This window comes from Populus nigra, chromosome 17 (assembly GCF_951802175.1).
Source record: "Populus nigra chromosome 17, ddPopNigr1.1, whole genome shotgun sequence".
Classification (NCBI taxonomy): Eukaryota; Viridiplantae; Streptophyta; class Magnoliopsida; order Malpighiales; family Salicaceae; genus Populus; species Populus nigra.
In genome coordinates, this window is record NC_084868.1 from 10,423,434 (window position 1) to 10,439,278 (window position 15,845).

Here is a 15,845-nt window from a genome sequence, read left to right on the forward strand (position 1 = left end):
ACTTAATGGTTTTTGAAAGAGCATGGATGCTTGCTGGGATATGAGGAGACCAACTGCCACTTGTCTAGTTTTGGAGGTGCTTCATGTCATAATCGAAGACGACGTCGTCGTTGTAATTATCGCATTGGTTGAATTGCTTGTTTTCTTCTGCCTGCTTTTTATTGGGTGACTTGGCAAGCAAAATGGGCACCAGCTTGATTGATGTCTTTTACTTTGGATACTGAGTTTTTTTTTTTTTTTACTTCAAAGAGAAAATTACCGTGATACTTCTATAATATAGTCCTTTTTAACATTATTTTTATTTTTTAAGAAATTTATTTACCTTACATTAATAAAAAAATATCAATTTATTTACAGGATTGTTATTATATTATATACATTAACTAAAAAACCCTTGTTGCATTAAAACAATGAAAAATAAAGAAAAATAAACATTTTCCTTTTTTATGAAGATTTTGATAAGTCTCTTTTGAAAGAAATTGATGCAATTTCTGAGCATAAGTACGTTGTGAAAGTGGAGAAAGAAATTTTGAATATGAGTCTTTGCAAGGTTTGAATGACGTGATAAGATGTTTAAAGAAAGGGAAGAGAGGATAGAAGAGAAGAGGGTTAGTCAACTCCTCTGAATTTTTATTCTTGTTACTATTATCATTATTAACAAAAACTTAAAAAAAAACCATTTATAAGGTGATTCAATAATAAAAATTAAAAATTAAAAAATTTATTTTTTCTATGATCTCAGGTTCGAGTCATAAGTTGCTTATATAATGGTCACTAGAGGTTTACATGGTCATTAACTTCAGGGTTAATAAAATTAGTTGAGGTACACGTAAACTGATCCGGACACTCATTAAACTAAAAAAAAAAACTCAAAAGAGTCCATCTTGAAAATAAAGAGAAGACAATATGAACAACCAACCTGAATCTGAAACCACCATTAGCACTGAAGGCTTCGATGTTCAATAAGATTGTTTGCTATATTATGACCACAATGACCACGTTCTTGTCTCTTTTTCTTGTTGATCATGCTTGTTATAAACGTCCATCAAACTTACAAGTCAAATTTGAACAATTCATGTAGGGATTCATCATAAACCATGCATTCCTGTAACAAAATTATCAAGAACAAACACAGCATGTTGAGGAGAGTCCAGGCTTAACTTTGACTCAGTCTTGATCCTGGAAACAAATTCTTTGACATGGGGTTTTTGTGCTTCAACCAAAGAAGTCATCCAATCAGCGTCGACAAGGAAATGGTGTGATGCATTAGAGCCATTGAAGAATTGATTTGGTAAGCTTGGGTGGGTTTCAGAAGAGAAAAAGAAGAGCTTCTAGCAGTATAAACGGAGCAAAATCATGATGAGAAGTGCAAATTTGGATTGAAGTGAACAAACAAAATCGATTAGGATTCTGTTTTGGTTTAGGATTGTGTTTTTCGTGAGAAGAGAGAGAGATCTTGTTTTACGTTCAATTTCTTTCAACTGATTTGTCTAATGTATTTGTATTATATATGAGGGTATTTGATTTTTTATCCAAATTTAAAAGTTAGTTTGATCCATAAAAATAATTTCTGAAAAGATAAAAGATAAAGTAAAAAAAATGATTAAACTATAAAATTATCAAGGTAATTTTCTTTTATTTTAATAAAACCATAAAACCAAATTACAAGGTTGATTCGACTAATTTATTTTCCATATTATTATTACTATTATTTTCTTAATAATATAGTAGATCTCTTTGACTCCAGTGTTTAACTCCATATTCACATAGTCAAAATGATGGAAGTAATGACTTAATTTTGCACTCCCACCATCTCTTGTTCTTCACATTAGGCCATTTCCATCCCCTACTTCAATTGAATATGACTTTGGCAACATCCTTAATCACAGCCATAACCTGTATAAAAACTTTTTGAAAGCAGAACACCTCTCAGAAAAATTGACATGGTGAAGACGGGCTCTGCCATTTCCCAGCTCAATGAACTTTTAACAGGAGCACAAGTGCAGTAACACATTTCCTACTTCAAATTTCCTTCCATTCCTCATCATGTCAGAAGTGATCATCTTCCACAGTTTGGATATATAAGACTGGCAATATCATAGAAAACTCTCCCCGGCCATGGGTGAATATTTTTTTCCCATTTGAATACAGGAAGGTAGGGAGGGAAGGCTCACACCTTGCTTTTCGAGACTTCGTTCCCAGATTAATATTCTCAGTGATCCTGCAAAACATCAACGACCAGAATAAGAGTTAGAAACCCAATGGATGAGCAATGAAGGTAGCCTTGTAGATGATGAGATGGCTAGGTTGAAATATATTTTCGCTTGTATTAGATAGAAGCATGTGCTGGTCCAAAACACGATTCTCTTGCACAGGAGACGAGTATTTGCATACCAACTCTTTCTTCTATGATAGAAGCGTATGTGGCTTCACTTTTCTGTGCAAAGGAGAATACGTCACAATTCCATTTGAAGGCTGAATTCCGGCTTCCTCAATCCATCCCAACACCTGCACTTAGAATTCTCTGAGTTTTCCCAATCACCTCGAATTGCATTTTAAACCAAGAATAGCATGTCGCTAAGTTTTATAGCCAAAATAACTTCACGAACACAAGCAAGGGGCAAAGTGGCTAGTCCTTCCACTTTGTGTCCGTAATGCGGACAGCATATACAAGCAAGATTTTTATATATACAAGCAATTTAGCTAGCAGTCACCAAAGTTCATGATGAACAACATATTTCAAAAGATATAATTAGCTACTACTTTGATTACTAAAGCACCACTTTCCTCGTATGGGAAAATTCTTAAAAAGGAATTTCATAAAAAGTTCGAAAAGAGTAACCAACTCTATTGCAGTCAAATAGCATGCTTTAATCACTATGCTGTGGCGCCAGTACTTCCAACGCATTTCTCGTATAACTTACAGACGCATTGATTTTCAAAACTTCTAAAACAGGCATCGTGTGGTGCCCCAGGTCCCTCCTTCAGATGAGTGTAAGAAGGTCCTGAGGAAAGCCCAGGGTTGATATCTACCATATCTAATAATAAGAAATTGATGAAATGAACACCATCCACAACATTTATTGTCTATAAAGTTATGAAATTCTATATCGTATAAAGTTACAGAAATTTGATTATAAGTTACCTCGATATATTTCCTCCAATTCCCAACAGCCAAACGATTCTTCAACAAGATCGAGCAAGTGCTGTAATTAATATCAGCACCTGATCCTATATAATCTTGTATAATGTAGAGCAAGGTTAGTTTATAAAACATTATGAATAAAATTAGCTCCAACTACTGATATCCACGGAGATTTAGGATGTATACTATATAAGATGTTCAACAAGAGCTCAAACAAAGGAATAATTAAATTGTTCACTGGTTTCAATGCCGTGTTCTTGGCAAACACAACTATCATAATATCATATAGACATGTGAAAATATTCGAATACCTTCATTATAGACTCAATTTTTCCACTTTTCACCAGAAGATGCAGGAGCGGATTCAGAAGTCCAATTGAAACAGCAGAGAATGAAGGCTCCATCAATTTAATCAAGTCAGTCGTTATTCTCCAATCTCGTAATCTACACCCAAATTTCTTGTCCTAGTTACTAAGGAAACATGAGCATAATGTTTATTATCAAGAGAGCAGGGTATCTATCATGTCTTATCAAGGAAATTTGCAAAAAAGAGAGGACCCTTACAGGCTACATGATGATACAATCTCTCATAAACTCTGCCAGAATGAGAACCTTCGATGGATCGCCTCCTTTATTGAAAGCTCTCATCAGCGCTGAACATGCAGTAGTGTCTGGTTAGATATCGTACTCCTTTTCTTGAAGAAGAGCACATGCCTTTTTCCAAAGTTCTGTACTTAAACAAAAACAAAAGAGAGGTATTTAACTTGGGAGATTATTTATTTCACGTCATTCATCATTCATTTCAGTCTCGTACAAACTGACCTGCAGCATTATATATAAGCAGGTATCATCATGGTATATATTACAAACATCAGGAAAACATCAGCCATCTTCATCTCATTGAATATAGATTCTGCTTCCGTGATTTTACCCTAACAAATTGTAGAAACATAAATTTTCCACCAATCAAATTTCACACGCCCCATAAGAGTTCTTCAACAACACTTTGAAGACAAATCAAGGTACTCTTCAAAGCATCAAATCACAACATCTCGCTTCGCAATACACGCCCAAATTCGCGTTCTTGCAAAGCACAAATCTTAGCTTGATTACTCAAATAAATCAAGTCACCATACATCAAATCCAAGGGAGGAATTAGAGGATTGCCATATTCTTTTGATAGAATATATTATACAGAGATTGTACCCATTCATATATTTAATAAAATCATATATTTGTACACGTGTGCTTGTTTAATTTCAGGTGCATAAAATTGTGTCTACACAAATATCCAAAAGCAAAAGATATGAGGTTTTTCTCAATTTGCAACAGATTAGTAAGAGGCATATCTTGCTAAAGCAATTGCCTGCCTGTAGGCACAGATTGTTTAAAAATTTGTTAAAATATGGGTAATAGCATTTAAGGCAAAATTAAAAAGTGGATTTTTTGGGTTAAATTTTTGTGGGAATTTAATTTCAATATAAATTTTTTAATATAAAACATTAATATATTTTAAATAAGTTATGGGTGAATGAAAAATTAAATTGATATAAAAAAATTATAGATTGATATGTTTAATATAACTCAAAATCCTCTAAAAGAACTCTATCCAATAAAAAAAACAAAAATAAATAAAATTAGATCTAAATGGCACCTAAGCTTTTAGAAAGAAAAGATTTTAGGCAAAATTAAACCCACGCGCGTAAATAATTATGGGCTATAAATCTTTCATTCAATATCATAAGGTGAGAAATACATGTCTTTGTCTCCAACAAAGATAAAACTACCTAGGGAAAACCACCATCCCAAAAATCATTGAAGGACAAAGGTTGTAGCTAGCTATTAACATTTGTCCAGAACTCTCTTATTTTGATCAAAGGAATGAGCTTTGATCAATCTTTAAGGGAATCCGTAAAAAAACTAGAAAACCCGATAAATACCCCTAAAAATAAAAATAAAAAAGAGAAGAGAGAAAAACATGAAGATCACTCTGTAAAAAGACCCTAGTGTGAAAATTCAAAGACCTAACATAGAAGGACTAGAAAGCTTTGGAAAGAATAGAAAGTTAAAGGAAAAGAAGGAAGGAAAAGAGAAAGGAAGTAGCAGTCCATAGCCAGCAAGCTTAGAGAATGTATAACCATGTGAAAACTCAAGGGTGAAGTTCATGTGACCTGCCTATTCATGCTTTTTCAATATTTAATGATGTTTTTGAATCTTTGTGGCATTATTTTGTGTTTTAGTATTTATATGGATTGATGAATGAAAATATTATTTTGATTAATTAATCATGTTTTGAAACTTTTGTTAATGTTGTTGGGATGTTTAAAAGGTGTTTATATATTTGATTTTGATGAATTTTGGAATCAGTCAAATGTAGCAGTAGGTGTTCGATGGCTTTTTCTATGTTGCTAATGCATGTTCTTGATTCCTAAGTTTAGTTTGGGTCTCAAAGTGTTTAAAGAGTCAGTTTTGGATTGAATTTTGATGTTTTTATTGGCTGATAATAAGACTAAAGTTTTGAAAGTTGAAATCTTATACATGTTCTTAATTATTCGAGTTTATTTGTTAGTGTTTTTTTATTCAAACTTGTTTGTTTATGATAATGAGGTTTGTTGGGGCTAAGAGAGCTTTGTTTGGAAGTCTAAAATGTATTTTTGAGTTTCACAGTATATGCTGGGTTTTCTAGGAAACATGGGTTCATGTTCTTTATGTTAATCTGAAAAACTTTATCTTGAGTTCTAGTTTTAGGTTTTATTTTGATTTGATTTTGGTTGCTGCAAGTTTGTATATCATCATTAGTAAATAATATAGGATTTTCATGCATTAATAACATGTTTTTATGGGTTTTAATCTTAGAATTTTAGTTTTGAACTGAAACTCATTTCTGATAAAAATCATGATATTTGAGTAATAACCGAAGCAAAAGGGTATTTGATTCTTTATCTATGTTTGATTGCAAACAAAACCTTACCTTTTATTGCTTCAAATCCGGTCTGGACTGATGTTTACGTTGTTGGGTTTAAGTTTGAATGGTTTTTTATTGTTCTTCGTTTTCCTTGGTGTTTGATATGTTTTTGTTAAAAAAATTTTGTTTTTTTGTGTTTTTTTTAGTTTTAATTTTGTTTCAGTTTAAATATATATTCTGGTTTAGTTTTGGGTTAAATCTTGATTTTTTGTTCGAATCATGATTGAACAAGTATTCTCAGGTTGACCCGGACAGGTCAAATACTTAAGGTTTTGTTTGGTTTGCCACTATTTTGATAAAAAAAAATTTTGGTTTAAGAGCATATTTGGTAAACAGGTCTTTAGACCTGTTTTAACAGTTTTGTTTTCATCAAAATATGGTTTTACTAAACATGACCCTAAAAAAAATATAGTTATACCATATGGAAAAGTTAAAGAAATATTTCATGGGACTATATGTTATAAAAAAATATGTGAGGTCAAGTATTCACAAATTTATTTTATATTTTTGGGGTTTATTAAAGAAAAAAAAGATCAGGTCTCACCCGGATTACACCAAGTCACCCGGGTTTTAGGTTGACTCGATAGGTTATTCAAGTTTAAACGGGTTAATTATAAGCCCAGGTTTCTACCATTTGATATCTAACCAAGGTTTAAACAGGTTAATTATAAGCCCAGGTTATTCAGGTTTCAACCCACCAAACCAGATTTTATATAAACACACTTTAAATTTATGGATTGAATAAGCACTTAGAAACACCAAATGTGCACTAATGACCATCTGCCAACCCTGGGGAGGGAGAGGTCTAGATAATAAAAGCGTTTGATTTTAAGCAAGGTCCATTAACTCCGGCCAGCAATTTTGAAGTTCCCTGTGTACGAACTGGCTCTGTAAAGGCTATCTTAACGAGATTGTCAAGTGAGTGGACATTGTTACAAGTATTCATGCACATCCAACAACAGCCTCTTTCTGTGTTTTTTTTCCCCTCAATGAGCTAGGAACCTTGAGGAACACGTGTATGTTTGTTTCCTGGAAAATTCCACTTGAGATCCACCGTCAAAATAGTGTTTCTCTCTTCACAAGCATGGGGACCCTTCATTCAACTCTGCGACTTGATTGATCCCACACGATCTTGACTCCTAGATCTTGTTTCTGTTAGGTCAACATGCTTGTCCATACCTCAAATGGATTATATTAGATGGTAAGAAGTGATAATTATTTGGGACCTAAGATTGAGTCTTGCATAAATTTTTGGTTAAATAATATATATACTACTAGAAAATTAAAAATATCAATAAAATAGATGATGAAATACCACCGTCAAAAACTTGATTCTTGAGAATTTCTATTCTATTAGCATTGGAAAGAATATTATATTAATATTCCGTCAATATTTTTATTTTTTTATATATCATGATCCCCAAACAATAATTGTTCACAATAAACTCATAACCACAACAACAAAAAATATCTTTAAATAATAAAAAAAAATCTAATAAAGATTTAAGACCAATTAAAAAACTTTTCATCTAAATAATGCTAAATAAACAGCAAAATCATCATTAAATAACCATCATTTCTATTGATATAATCACCCGCAAGAATTGAAAAACCAATGAAGATTTAACTCTTAATCATGGAGAAAAGTGAAACCTAGAAAATGAAATCTAAGATGCCTTAAAGATACATTGACTTGCTAGCTTAGAGACTAGTAAATCAAATTTATCCTTAAGTACCTTCAAACTATCAGCGAAGAGCAAGCTCTACAGCATAGAAACATTATCATAGTCTGACGCCTATGATTACATGTATACACTCAATTTCCTCACAAATGCAACTTGCAAGAAAGCTCATTTTATCTGAATCTTCACCAATACTCTAACTAAAACTAGAACCATGAAATATCTTAAAGTCTTTTGTTTTTCCAGAGGCTAGCTGCAACAAGCCACAGATGTAGCAGCAGCTAGTCCTGCTTGGAGAAAAAATATAAGGAAAAAGAATAACAAATCCCACCCCAACAAATGAGATATCTTTCTTTCTCCTCTTATTCTCTCTACAAAATTGTCTTTCTTGGATACAATTTCATAGTTCTTGACCTTACTTCAATCAGATAACCCCTACATACACACATCCTTAAATTCAGTTTTTCCTTCTAAAAATCTATCATTCTTTCTAAAAAATTGATATCCATTAAATTACTCGTCATTTCTTCAATTCTAACACACTTAAATTATAAAATTACACTCAATTTTATCCAATGACAAACTAAATTAATTTCTCTTAAATCCCAAACAAACCCTAAAATGTAAATCATATATTAATACAACAAAATTATTATTATAAAACAAGTAAATATACATGCAAACTACAAATTAAACAAATAAATTTTGAATGAATTAACTTTAAACATAAATGATTATTACAACAAAAATAGATGGATTTTCTTACTTAGCAGCAGAGTGAAGCTTGACAAGAATGGAATTAAGGGAGGGAGGTTGTGTAGGCGCCAACAAGTTGAGTGGTCAGATTTTAGAGGGGGTTGTTGGAATTTAAAAAAATTAGGGTTAGGGTTTGAATTGAATTAAAAAAGAAAGGGAGAATATAGTTGGATTTATTAGATGCAACCAAACTAGATTTTTCTGTGGATGTTTATGGATAAAATTAGTTTGGGTTTGAATTCATAATTATATTCAACCCAACTTCTAGTATTTTATAAATTATAAATTCAATCCATTTAATTTTTTTGAACCTGATTGGGTTAAATATTTCAATTTAAGCTAAATATTTTTATAGAAATTACAAATATTCGTTTAGAGGTAGACCTATAACATGGACTTTAGATTTCATGGCACCCCAATGTAGACATTCAAATTGTCATACATTGCATTACCTCCTCTTTTTTTCTAGTAAAGAGACAAGCTCTTTCTTGTTAGGTTAAAGAAATTCAATAGAAAACCCACTAAAAATAGTTTTGGAGCCAGAATATTTTTAAATAAAATAAAAATAAATATTTAATACACAAACCATTAAATATAAAGACAAAAAAATGTATAGGATATACGAATTAGGTTGGGTTAACTGAGTTTCACTAAAAAAAATTATTTATTATTATTTATAATATTTATATTATTTGATTTTGCTGAGTTAAATTGGATAAAGTAAAAGTATTCCAGATAAACTGGTTTTTCTGAACAACCCCCAGGATTTTCTCACATAACAAGTACAATATGCTTGGCAGCAAACCTGATATTGAAGGATTGATTTGAGATTGCAGAAGCTTTCGAATTTTCTTGAAGTCCCCACATATTAGTGTCTTCTAGCCATGACACCCTGCAGGATTTATAATACAGCTATTTGATTCTGACCAATCACATCCAAATATGTCGGCAGTAATTTTTCCAGTAACAAATATATGTTGTTAAATTAACGATGAATTGCTAATGTTAAAAAAATAATGATGAAAGGATATTTACCCAAAAAAAAAATGGTAAATAGATTTAATTTAACACTACCAGTTTCTTTCGAGGACTATTTATTATATGATTTTTCAAGGACGAAAACGAGAAAGAAAAACTATTGCCACAGTGCATTTGTTTTCTTTGTCCACGGTAAAGGCAACAATGAATCCACTTCTTCATTTAGTTTATTTTCTGGTTATTCGACCACGCTTTATCAACGGGTAGGATAATTTATTTTTTAGAAAAAAATAATAAATATGCATGTTTTTTTAACATGTTTTTTATTATAAAAAAATCTGAATAAAAAATCAAAAAAACTTATATATATATCTAATTAAAAAAATCAAGAATTATATATCCAAATAAATATTAAAAAAAATCATTAATGATAAATAAAGACTAAACTGAAAAATCATGAGATAGATAAAGATCAAATATTTGATCTCGCAGCATGGACTATGTACTCAATTGTGCTTAATAACTTGTTTTTTAAAATAAATTTTTATTTAATAAAAAAATATTTGTGCCAATAAAATATATAAAAAAAATCATTAACAATAACTAAATATTAAACTTGAAAAATAGAGAAATAGAAGTAAATCAAAATGTTTATCTCGCAACTTGAGCCTTGTACCCATCTGTGTCTAATAAATCTATTTCTTATAATAAATTATTTATTTGATCAAATGACAATAGAATTAGCTCATGCTATGTCGCAGGTCAGAGCAATTTTTTTTTCAAACACCTAGAAAAATATTTAGGCATCACCAACATGTTTTCTAAAAAAATAGATTTTAATCATGAATTCCAATTTTAATCATGCATATGGAATGATATTTTTATCTAATATTGAGACAAAAAGATATTGGATTTACAGATCAACTCGAATTGACTTGCGAAACCTATAGGGATAATTTCACAAAAAAAAAATTTGAAAAGCTCAATCCTCAATTAACTCAATATTAAAGGACAAAAATGAAGAAAAACAGCACTCAATTAAAAAAAATCCAAGTGAACTTGAGTCAACCAACCAAACTCGCGACATAAGTCATACATGTTTAAATTCAATAATTTTTATTAATTATATGAAAATAAAGTGCATGATGATTTTTTTGAATGAAATGATTTAAAAAAAAACAAGTGTGTGGGAATAATATAGCAAAAGTAGTTCACTGACAATAAATGGTGAAATTGTATTTTTTTTTTTAGTTTTAAGTTAAATAAAACAAAATAGATCATTGATAACATAAGGTGGAATTGTATGTTTTTTATATAAAAAAAATGAGGGATAAAAGAATGCATTAAACATCAAAAAAGGAAAAAATAATAATAACCTGAATGTTATGGCTTAACCTATCAAACGTGTGATCTGAGTCATTGACCAAACTAGGTTCAATAATTATTTTTATAAAATTTATATTTAGCCTAAATATAAAATAAAATTTCTTGAAAAAACAAACAAAAATGGGCAAAAAAGTTGAAAGGAAAAGCCCAAACGTGTGGGCCTTCAAGTTGAGGCTTACATGTCTGGGCTTAGTTTTATTTTTATTATTTTAAAAGGGTGAACGATATGTGGTCCTCCCTTATTTTTTTGGGAAAATAAGGCATATGACACATCATCTCTTGAGGCAGACGACGTCTTGTTTATGAGCCCAAATACAGTCACTATTATAGTGGATGGAAAATAAGGACAATGAGTTTTTTTTACCCAAAAATCTAATTTTTAAGTCATTTCTACTCAAAAACATCTTATCAACACCCTTAGAAAATCTAGAAACCAATTCATCAGCCCCAAAAAAGCACTTTAAAAACATGAAATCAAACCAGGTTAGATTTATCTTCCTTGAGTTTGATTTTTTTTAGACAATATTGACGCTCTAAACAATCATCATCAAACTCCTTTCATTGCATGAAGCTTATGGACACTAAGAGCAATCATTTTTGTGATCAAAAATGGCATGAACGATGACTTTCTCTGTCAACACTAGAATTTGACGAACGCTCTCTCTCTCTCTCTCTCTCTCTCTCCTCTATCAAACCAGAGAGGTCAGTTGAGTAAATAACAAAAACAAATAGTTGTATCAAAATTGAATTGCAAAAATATTGAGAGGTCAGTTGAGTATAAACTAAGTAGTTAGATGACCAAATGGGTACATAAGAAATTTAATGGATGACATGTTGTTCATCTTGGCAACGACATGTCATGTACTAGAGTATTTTTCTATAACTTCTAGTAACCAAAAAAATATGAGTTTTGAGTTTTCGAACATAAAACTCATTTTGAACTTGTTTTTACCTAAAAACATCAAAAACATCTTAGAAAATTTTACACAAATATTTTCAACCCTAAAATATCTTTAATCAATTCAAAAATCAAAAATCAAATCGAGATAAAACAAAATCTAAAGCTCCCAGTATGCTTTTTTTCATGTTTAAATGGAAAATCATCTTCATTGAACCTCCCATCTCTAAGATGCATCAATTGATAATAAGTTCATCCTTTTTATGACCAAAATGTGACATGTCAAATATTTCATTTTTTTTTTTTCAGTGACTCTCTCTCCTTTTTTAATATTTAGAGACTAAAATGTGATAAAAATAAAGTTTTAGGTTGAAAAATAAAAACCTTAAATAACATGGAGAAAATATGTATAATTTGAAATTTAAGGGGAAAAAACAGCTCTATTTTTTTTAATATTGTGCCTTATTTTTTCAATATTTTTTGTTTAACAATAATCTAAGATTCTATTCCACAAAATCACCCATTAGTTTAACAATAAAATATTCTATGTCACATTATATAAGCATGCAAATCAAAATAAATCCCAATATATAAAATCATGCTAACATAACTTATAAGAATTAAATGAAAAGAAATAAAGCTCAATTACTGAAGCACAAAAAAGAAAACAATTTAGGGACTGAATAGAAAATTTTGCTATGAACATTAGGGTGAAAAATTTAATGCGAGGGGATGAATAATAGTGCTATATTGAAAACACGTCTTCTTTTAGTTTATGGCCAGTCATATAGTACTTGTGCTCCAGATCCATTTTTAAAACCAATTTTTTATTGTAATAATAAAAAAATATTTGTAAGAGCTTTAATCATTAAAATTATGAAGAAAATGTATTTCTCATGTCAAAATTCATTTTTCTTAGTTAGGTATTTATTATGATAAAATAAAATAAAATTATTAGCAACATAGTTATTTGAACAAAAACTTAAAGCAATTAAAATAAATAGAGAGTTTTTTCTCTCCTCTTCTTTGTTTCCATGACTTTCTCTCTCCTCTCTAAACATTAAAAAATTGAAAATGTGACAAAAATTAAATTTAAAAACAAACCATAACCTGAAAAAAAAACAGGGATTAAATTTACAAAAATTCAAAGCTAAGAGACCAAATGGAAGTTTTGCATGCCTTTTTAGAAAGAAAAAAAATTATTTTCTTCATGTTAATTTTGATCATTCATCTTTTAATTTTTTTAACAATATCTTAGAATTTTATTTCATAAAATTAATTTTTAATTTAATATTGGAATATTCTATGACACGTCTCATATGTAAGAGCATGCAAATTAAAATCGACCCCAACATATAAAACCATGAAAACATAAATTGCAGGAATGAGATGGAAAAAAAAAAATTAAAGTTCAATGATAAAAATTAGAATTTCAAGAACCTAAGAAAAACAACTATATGAAAAGTAAGATGAAAAGTCTAATGATAATGGTATAGAGTAACTCCAATTAATGTCAGCTTTATGTTAATATATAGGGTTAACGATTATAATGTTAAAGGCTATTTTTTTCAAGTTAATTTTGGTCATTCATCTTTTAATTTTTTAAATAATATCTTAGAATTTTATTTCATAAAATTGATGTTTAATTTAATATTAAAATACTTTCTGACACATCTCATATGTAAGAGCATGCAAATTTGAAATCGATCCCACCCTATAAAACCATGAAAATATAACTTACAAGAATGAAATAGAAAAAAAATAAAGTTAAATGATGAAAATTAAAATTTCAAGAACTAAAATAAACTTAGTTAAATAAAAAGTAATATGAAAAGTCTAATGATAAGGGGATGGAGTAAGACCAATTAATGTCATCTTTATTTTAATATATAAGGTTAATGATTATAACGTTACAATCTTTATTTAGAAGGTTTACATCCTCGAAAGAGCATTTATAGTGTTTTACTAGATTGTAGCCCAGGTTATGCCACGATCGGGCTAAATTCTTTCTAACAAAAAAAAAATTATGCTCAAACAATGTTAGTATTTTTAAAGAAATAAAAGAATTTTGAAGTTTGGATTATTGACTTGATTGAGTTCAATAAATTAGGTTAATTAAATAAAAAGATTAAAAAAAATAAAGATGACAATAAATAAGCCAAACTAAAAAAATGACAATGATTAAAAAAATATATGAACATTTACCAACAGTGTGAAAAAATATCCCTCAATATTCTTAAAAGGTTTTCATGATTTTATTCGAAAATAAAGCAAAATTTAAATAAGAACGTGATAACCAAATAAAAGCAACAAAAAACAAATTAAAGCTTAATTTCTATAAATCAAATGTTGAAGGATAAAATTAAAAAAAAAATTAATTGAAAAAAGACTAAGGTCAACTCGTGCTGATCTTTCAAACCCATGACTCGAATCATGAAGACAAATCTAAAAATATTATGAAGTCAAATTACCAATCAACCAAATACTTGGGATGGAATTGCAAAAAAAAATTCATTAAAAAACATGATCCAAAATAATAACAAATATCATCAAAATAATGAGAATCAAATTTGATATAAAACTAACATGAAACCAAATGTTGAGGGATGAAATTTTAAAAAAATTCAAATAAAAAAAGAATTCAAAACAAAATAAATTTCAATCAAAAGAATGAGGATCAAATATGATATAAAAATTTAATGAAACCAATTTTAGAGGGATGATATTGAAAAACATTAATTAAAAAAAATTCAAAATAAATAGCAATCAAAAGAAAGATGACCAAATTTAATATAAAAACAAAATGACAAGACACCTTTCAACTTTAGTAGACCAACATGAATTCCAAAAGAAGGAGAGAGAAGAGAGAGAGAGAGAAAAAAAAGATCATCAGAGTCTCACCATCACTCCGTCATAGACACACATTCTGCCTCTAGAAAGATCTCATTGTGATGGTTCTAACATAACCACGAACAAAGGTATTAAGCACTCAAAAAGGCTACACATGCCACTAAAGAGTGACAACCTCTTCCCACACACATCAGGCAAATTGGCTTGCCCATCTTTTTTAGTTTCTAAAATTGTTTTTGGTTTCAAATTTGATCCTTTAATCCTTAAATTGCTTTTAGATCAATAAAATAGTATTTTATTTTGCAAAATCGAGCATCAAACATGATTTGAAAGTTTTTTTTGACATTATGGGATCCCCATATTTAGACAAAAAAAAATATCAAGTCCAATCTAATAAAAAAACTCCATATGAAAGGATCAAATTGAAAAGAAAAACAATTGAGAGACCAAAAAAATAAAAGGTTGAATCTCTCCCTTAACCACGCAATTTTTCCCCTTATATTTGCAAGAAAAAAGGGTTCAATACTTGTAATATCCTAAAATTTGATCCTAATAGCTTCAAATATTTTAATTCAACTCAATTTCATTTAATTTTGCCAAACTAAGCATCAACCGAGAGTCGGTTTTGTTTCTTGACACCACGAGTATCCAATTCCAAGCCAATCAAAATAAATAACAAAGTCCAATTCCAACTAATATAATGAAAAAGGATTTAATTGAAAATAAAAGTTGATGACTCAAATAAAAAAAAATAACTGAAAAAAAGAGAGAGGAAACACCATGTGAATCCACATTGTTTCCTCTCACAAAGCAAAGCACATCACTAAGCTCTTTTAGTTTTTTTCTTAATCTAAATTTGGAGGCTATTTTTGGTTATTAGCACATAAAAAATTTGGTGAAACAACATAGATAAACAAAAAATTAATGAAATAACATAGTTTGTACATGTTGTGATTAGGAAACGTGATATTTATAGCTTGTCGCTATTCAAAATTACGACATCCAAAAATAATATTAAGTGGACAAGAGAGAGGAAAGAGAAATAAAATAAAAAGATCTCAGAAACACACCAAAGCTCTAATTATAACATCATCAATATCATCGTAAAAATCTTAATAAGACGAATCCAACAACACCAAAAAAGGTCATCAAAAGTAATCCAAGTGGGGCACACTTATTGCCTAG

At 29.6% G+C, this 15,845-nt stretch overlaps 1 long non-coding RNA gene across 3 annotated transcripts; it reads right to left on the reverse strand.

Annotated features, from left to right (window-relative positions):
- Nucleotides 1–1,655: 1,655 nt before the first annotated feature.
- Nucleotides 1,656–4,076, reverse strand: LOC133677200 (uncharacterized). Of its 3 annotated transcripts, none has more exons than XR_009835718.1 (3): nt 3,968–4,076; nt 3,710–3,873; nt 1,656–3,589 (listed from the first exon to the last, which is right to left on the reverse strand). It is a non-coding gene; the product is annotated as an uncharacterized LOC133677200 (long non-coding RNA). The 3 variants fall into 3 exon arrangements; XR_009835719.1 differs by lacking the exon at nt 3,968–4,076 and having other exon boundaries at nt 1,656–3,240; nt 3,457–3,589; nt 3,710–3,920; XR_009835717.1 differs by lacking the exon at nt 3,968–4,076 and having other exon boundaries at nt 1,656–2,221; nt 2,395–3,589; nt 3,710–3,920.
- Between the last annotated feature and the right edge of the window lie 11,769 nt (nt 4,077–15,845).